The 7,005-nt window shown below is 40.3% G+C and overlaps 1 non-coding gene across 1 annotated transcript; it reads left to right on the top strand.

The window, feature by feature from the left end:
* The first annotated feature begins 6,158 nt into the window (after nt 1–6,158).
* LOC112713574 (small nucleolar RNA R71) lies at nt 6,159–6,266 on the top strand. The gene has a single exon (XR_003158545.1). It is a non-coding gene; the product is annotated as a small nucleolar RNA R71 (small nucleolar RNA).
* The last annotated feature ends 739 nt before the right edge of the window (nt 6,267–7,005 follow it).

A 7,005-nucleotide genomic window follows, 5' to 3' on the forward strand; every position in this document is an offset into this window, starting at 1 on the left:
CGTAAGGTTTATTACTTGGACGACCCAGTGCACTTGCTGGTTAGTTGTGCGAAGTTGTGTAATGCCATGCTATTGAACACCAAGTTTTTGGGGTTCATGACCGGGGATTATGAGAGTTGTGAAAAGTATTGTTCAAAATTTCGCGCACCACTGATGGCTCCATTAAATACCCATCAGGCATGATTGAAGACATGATTGTCAAGGTTGGGCCATTTGCCTTTCCTACTGAGTTTGTGGTGCTGGAAATGGAGGAGCACAAGAGTGCAACTCTCATTCTAGGAAGACCTTTCCTAGCAACTGGGCAAACCCTCATTGACATCCAAAAAGGGAAAGTAACCCTGAGAGTCAATGAGGAGGGGTTCAAATTGAATGTTGCCAAAGCCATGCAACATCCAGATACCCCAGATGACTGCATGAGTGTTGATATCATTGACTCTCTGGTAAGAGAGGTCAATATGACTGAGAGTCTCGAATCAGAGCTAGAGGACATCTTTAAAGATGTTCAACCTGATTTTGAGGAATCAGAGAGAATAATAGAACCTCTGAAAATCCCTCAGGAAGAGGAGAAACCTCCCAAATCCGAGATCAAACCATTACCACCATCCCTGAAATATGCATTCCTAGGAGAAGGTGATACCTTTCCTGTAATCATAAGCTCTACCTTAGAGCCACAGGAAGAGGAAGCACTAATTCAAGTGCTAAGGACACACAAGATAGCTCTTGGGTGGTCCATTAGTGATCTTAAGGGCATTAGCCCAGCCAGATGCATGCACAAGATCCTATTGGAGGGTGACGCCAAGCCAGTGGTCCAACCACAAAGGCGGCTGAATCCAGCCATGAAGGAAGTGGTGCAGAAGGAGGTCACTAAATTACTAGAGGCTGGGATTATTTATCCTATTTCTGACAGCCCCTGGGTAAGCCCTGTCCAAGTCGTCCCTAAGAAGGGTGGCATGACAGTGGTTCATAATGAAAAAATGAACTGGTTCCTACAAGAACAGTTACAGGGTGGCGTATGTGTATTGATTATAGAAGGCTCAATACAGCCACCAGAAAGGATCATTTTCCTTTACCATTCATAGACCAGATGCTAGAAAGACTAGCAGGTCATGAATACTACTACTTCCTGGATGGATATTCAGGTTATAATCAAATTGCAGTAGATCCCCAGGATCAAGAGTAAACGGCATTCACATGCCCATCTGGAGTATTTGCATACAGAAGGATGCCATTTGGCTTGTGCAATGCACCTGCAACCTTTCAAAGGTGCATGCTCTCAATTTTCTCTGATATGGTGGAAAAATTTCTGGAAGTCTTCATGGTTGACTTTTCAGTATTTGGAGACTCATTCAGCTCCTGTCTTGACCATCTAGCACTTGTTCTAAAGAGATGCCAAGAGACCAACCTAGTTTTAAACTGGGAGAAATGTCACTTTATGGTGGCTGAAGGAATTGTCCTTGGGCACAAAATCTCGAACAGAGGAATAGAGGTGGATCAAGCTAAGGTAGAGGTAATTGAAAAATTACCACCACCAGCCAATGTTAAGGCAATCAGAAGCTTTCTGGGGCATGCAGGATTCTATAGGAGGTTTATAAAGGATTTTTCAAAAATTGCCAAACCTCTAAGTAATCTGCTAGCTGCTGACACGCTATTTATCTTTGATAAGGAGTGTCTGCGGGCGTTTGAGACTCTGAAAGCTAAGCTGGTCACAGCACCAGTCATCTCTGCACCAGACTGGACATTACCATTTGAATTAATGTGTGATGCCAGTGACCATGCCATTGGTGCAGTGTTGGAACAGAGACATGACAAGCTTCTGCACGTCATTTACTATGCCAGTCGTGTTTTAAATGACGCACAAAAGAATTACACAACCACATAAAAAGAGCTGCTTGCAGTGGTTTACGCTATTGACAAGTTTAGATCCTATTTAGTAGGATCAAAAGTGATTGTGTACACTGACCATGCTACTCTTAAATATCTACTCACAAAGCAGGATTCAAAACCCAGACTCATAAGATGGGTGTTGCTTCTGCAAGAGTTTGATATAGAAATAAGAGACAGAAAAGGGACAGAGAATTAGGTAGCAGATCACCTGTCCCGAATAGAACCAGTAGAAGGGGCGTCCCTCCCTCTTACTGAGATCTCTGAAACCTTTCCGGATGAGCAACTCTTTGCTATCCAGGATGTGCCATGGTTTGCAGACATTGCAAACTACAAGGCAGTAAGGTTCATACCTAAAGAGTACAGTAGGCAGCAATCAAAGAAGTTGATCACGGATGCAAAGTACTATCTTTGGGATGAACCATATCTCTTCAACTTGATCACAAGCGTATCACCATATGGATACGTAGAGCTTCAGGATAATGATTCTAATAAAAAGTTCATTGTTAATGGACAGAGAGTCAAACATTATCTTGAAGGCAATTTTGAGCAAGAATGCTCAAAACTGAGGCTTGATTAAAGCTCAGTAATAGTCTGGCTAATGACAATAAAGAAGCGCTTGCTGGGAGGCAACCCAGCCATTTACAAAGTTTATTTGTTAATTAATTAATTTTTACAGGTATATGTCAAAGTATCTTCAAGGTAAAATAGCAATTGCTTGAATTCACAAAGTTACAAGGGAATTTGGAAGCTCACTGGCGTGAAAAAGTCAGTAAGAAACATTTTGGGCGTTGAACGCCCAAAAGAAGCACCCACTAGGCGTTCAACGCCAGTAAGGGTAGCCATCTGGGCGTTAAACGCCAGAAAGGAGCATCTTCTGGGCGTTGAACGCCAGAAAGAAGCACCTTCTGGGCGTTTAACGCCAGATTGACAACGTCCTGGGCGTTCAGAAAAATGCCCAGTGACAAAGGACTTCCTGGCGTTCAACGCCAGAAAGAAGCAACAGCTGGGCGTTGAACGCCCAGGAGAAGCAGCAATTGGGCGTTAAACGTCCAAAACATGCAGAGTTTGGGCGTTTAACGCCAGAATGGTCGGGAGGAGGTAAAATTCGTTTTTCTTCACAAATTTTCTAATTTTTATGTTTCAATTCATGATTTCTTGCATAAACATATTTCAAAATATCATCCTTCAATTCCAAAAATTTTAATACTAATTTCTAAAATCCTTTTTTCAAAAATATCAAATATATCTTAATCCATAAACACAAATCTTTTTCCAATCCAACTCTTTTTCAAATCTTTTTCAAACTCATCATATCTTTTGAATTTCGAAATTGCCTCTCCCTCTATTTCTGTCCTATCCTTTCTTTGCTTGAGGACAAGCAAACCTCTAAGTTTGTGTGATTTGCCATGATCACTGAGCTAAAACTCATCAAGATCATGGCACCTAAGGGAACAGGAAGAACAAGGATGTGACTTGAAGGAACTGAAGCGTCAGAAATTATCTCTTGAAGGATCAAGCATCCCACAGACTAGAGGAACACCCACTTCCCAAAATAAAGGTTGTTGAGTCCTAATCTTTGTCTTAACTCTGTAATAACTGTTCTTATTATGAATTTACCTTAGAAGTTATATATTAGTAGTAGCAATTAGTATCTCTATTTTGATTTTATCTCCAATTAAGCTATAATTTATTTTTCTCATCATCACCAAACATGAATAAAGTAGTAGATTTTTAGAATAAAGAGGCAATATTTTTTCGAGTTCTTAATAAGGAAAATTCTAATTATTTATATGTGGTGGCAATACTTTTTGTCTTCTGAATGAATGCCTGAACAGTGCATATTTTTTATATTGAATTTTATGAATGTTAAAATTGTTGGCTCCTGAAAGAATGATGAACAAAAGAAATGTTATGGATGATCTGAAAAATCATGAAATTGATTTTTGAGGCAAGAAAAAGCAGTGAAAAACAAGCTTGCGAAAAAAAAGTGGCAAAAAAAAAGGAAAGCAAGAAAAAGAAAAAGCAAGCAGAAAAAGCCAATAGCCCTTAAAACCAAAAGGCAAGGGTAAAAAGGATCCAAGGCTTTGAGCATCAATGGATAGGAGGGCCCAAGGAAATAAAATCCAGGCCTAAGCGGCTAAATCAAGCTGTCCCTAACCATGTGCTTGTGTCATGAAGGCCCAAGTGAAAAGCTTGAGACTGAGTGGTTAAAGTCGTGATCCAAAGCAAAAAGAGTGTGCTTAAGAGCTCTGGACACCTCTAACTGGGGACTCTAGCAAAGCTGAGTCACAATCTGAAAAGGGTTCACCCAGTCATGTGTCTGTGGCATTTGTGTATCCGGTGGTAATACTGGAAAACAAAGTGCTTAGAGCCACGGCCAAGACTCATAAAAGTAGCTGTGTTCAAGAATCAACATACTTAACTAAGAAAATCAATAATACTATCTGAATTCTGAGTTCCTATGGATGCCAATCATTCTGAATTTCAAAGGATAAAGTGAGATGCCAAAACTGTTTGGAAGCAAAAAGCTACTAGCCCCGCTCATCTAATTAGAATCTGAGCTTCACTTAAAACTCTGAGATATTATTGCTTCTTGATTTCTTTTTATCCTCTTTTATTCATCTAGTTGCTTGGGGACAAGCAACAGTTTAAGTTTGGTGTTGTGATGAGCGGATATTTTATACGATTTTTGGGGGTATTTTCATGTAGATTTTAGCATGTTTTAATTAGTTTTTAATATAATTTTATTAGCTTTTAGGCAAAAATCATATTTCTGGACTTTACTATGAGTTTGTGTGTTTTTCTGTGATTTCAGGTATTTTCTGACTGAAATTGAGAGAGCTGAGCAAAAATCTGAGTTAGGCTGAAAAAGGACTGCTGATGCTGTTGGATCCTGACCTCCCTGCACTCGGAATAGAATTTTTGGAGCTACAGAAGTCCAATTGACGCGCTCTCAATTGGGTTAGAAAGTAGACATCCAGGGCTTTCTAGCAATATATAATAGTCCATACTTTGCGCAAAGATAGACAACGTAAATTGGCGTTCAACGCCAGTTCCATGCTGCAGTCTAGCGTCCAGCGCCAGAAACAGGCTACAAGTTGGAGTTCAACGCCCAAAACACGTTACAACCTGGCGTTCAACTCCAGAAACAGCCCAAGTACGTGAGAGGCTTAAGTCTCAGCCCCAGCACACACCAAGTGGACCCCAGAAGTGGATTTCTACACTAATTATCTTAGTTTACTCATATTCTATAAACCTAGGTTACTAGTTTACTATTTAAACAACTTTTAGAGACTTATTTTGTATCTCATGATATTTTCAGATCTGAACTACATACACTTTAATGGCATGAGTCTCTAAACTCCATTGTTGGGGGTGAGGAGTTCTGCAGCGTCTCGATGAATTAATGCAATTGTTTCTATCTCTCCATCCAAACGTGTGTGTTCCTATCTAAGATGTTCATTCGCGCTTAATGATGAAGGAGGTGATGATCCGTGACACTCATCACCTTCCTCAATTCATGAACATGTGCCTGACAACCACCTCCGTTCTACATCAAATTGAATGAGCTTCTCTTAGATTCCTTAATCAGAATCTTCGTGGTATAAGCTAGAATTGATGGCGGCCACTCTTGAGGATCCGGAAAATCTAAACCTTGTCTGTGGTATTTTGAGTAGGATTCAAGGATTGAATGGCTGTGACAAGCTTCAAACTCGCGATTGCTGGGCGTGATGACAATGCAAAAGGATCAATGGATCTTATTCCAACATGATCGAGAACCAATAGCTGATTAGCCGTGCTGTGACAGAGCATCTGGACCGTTTTTACTGAGAGGATGGGAGGTAGCCACTGGCAATAGTGACACCCTACATACAGCTTACCATGGAAGGAACCTTGCACTTTGGAATTGAGTTGAATATTACATTACAGGAATTCAGAAGACAAAGCATCTCTAAAACTCCAACATATTCTCCATTATTAAAGTAACAATTATTTATTTCACGCTCTTTTATTTTTCTAATAATTCCTACTGATAATTTCAATTGATATCCTGACTAAGAATAATAAAATAAACATAGCTTGCTTCAAACCAATAATCTCCGTGGGATCGACCCTTACTCACGTAAGGTATTACTTGGACGACCCAGTGCACTTGCTGGTTAGTTGTGCGGATTGCAAAAGTGTGATTGCAATTTCGTGCACCAGCTATCCAATGACATCTTGGACAGTTCAGACAGATCATCATAGAAGATACCTATGATGCTCCTTTCAGAAAGCATGTCAGAAGGACACTTTCTGATCAATTTTTTGTATCTTTCCCAAGCTTCATAGAGGGATTCACCTTCCTTCTATCTGAAGGTTTGGACTTCCACTCTAAGCTTACTCAATTTTTGAGGTGGAAAGAACTTTGCCAAGAAGGCATTGACTAGCTTTTTCCAAGAGTTCAGGCTTTCTTTAGGTTGTGAATCCAACCAAATCCTAGCTCTGTCTCTTACAGCAAAAGGGAATAGCATAAGTCTGTAGACCTCAGGGTCAACCCCATTGGTCTTGACAGTGTCACAGATTTGCAAGAATTCATCTAAGAACTGATGAGGATCTTCCAATGGAAGTCCATGAAACTTGCAATTCTGTTGCATTAGAGAAACTAATTGAGACTTAAGCTCAAAGTTGTTCGCTCCAATGGCAGGGATCGAGATGCTTCTCCCATAGAAGTCGGGAGTAGGTGCAGTAAAGTCACCCAGCACCTTCCTTGCATTGTTGGCATTGTTGTTGTTTTCGGCTTCCATGTCTTCTTCTTGTTTGAAGATTTCTGTTAGGTCCTCTACAGAGAGTAGTGCTTTAGCTTCTCTTAGCTTTCGCTTCAAGGTCCTTTCAGGTTCAGGGTCAGCCTCAACAAGAATGCTTTTATCTTTGCTCCTGCTCATATGAAAGAGAAGAGAACAAGAAAATATGGAATCCTCTATGTCACAGGATAGAGATTCCTTGAGGTATCAGAGGAAAAGAAGAATAGAAGGAGAAGATAGAAGAATTCGAACTTATCAAGAGAGATGGAGTTCGAATTATTGATAGTGGAGGAGTGTTAGTCCATAAATAGAAGGATGTGAGAAGAGGGGAAGAATT

This window comes from Arachis hypogaea, chromosome 9, assembly GCF_003086295.3.
Source record: "Arachis hypogaea cultivar Tifrunner chromosome 9, arahy.Tifrunner.gnm2.J5K5, whole genome shotgun sequence".
In the NCBI taxonomy this organism is placed as follows: domain Eukaryota; kingdom Viridiplantae; phylum Streptophyta; class Magnoliopsida; order Fabales; family Fabaceae; genus Arachis; species Arachis hypogaea.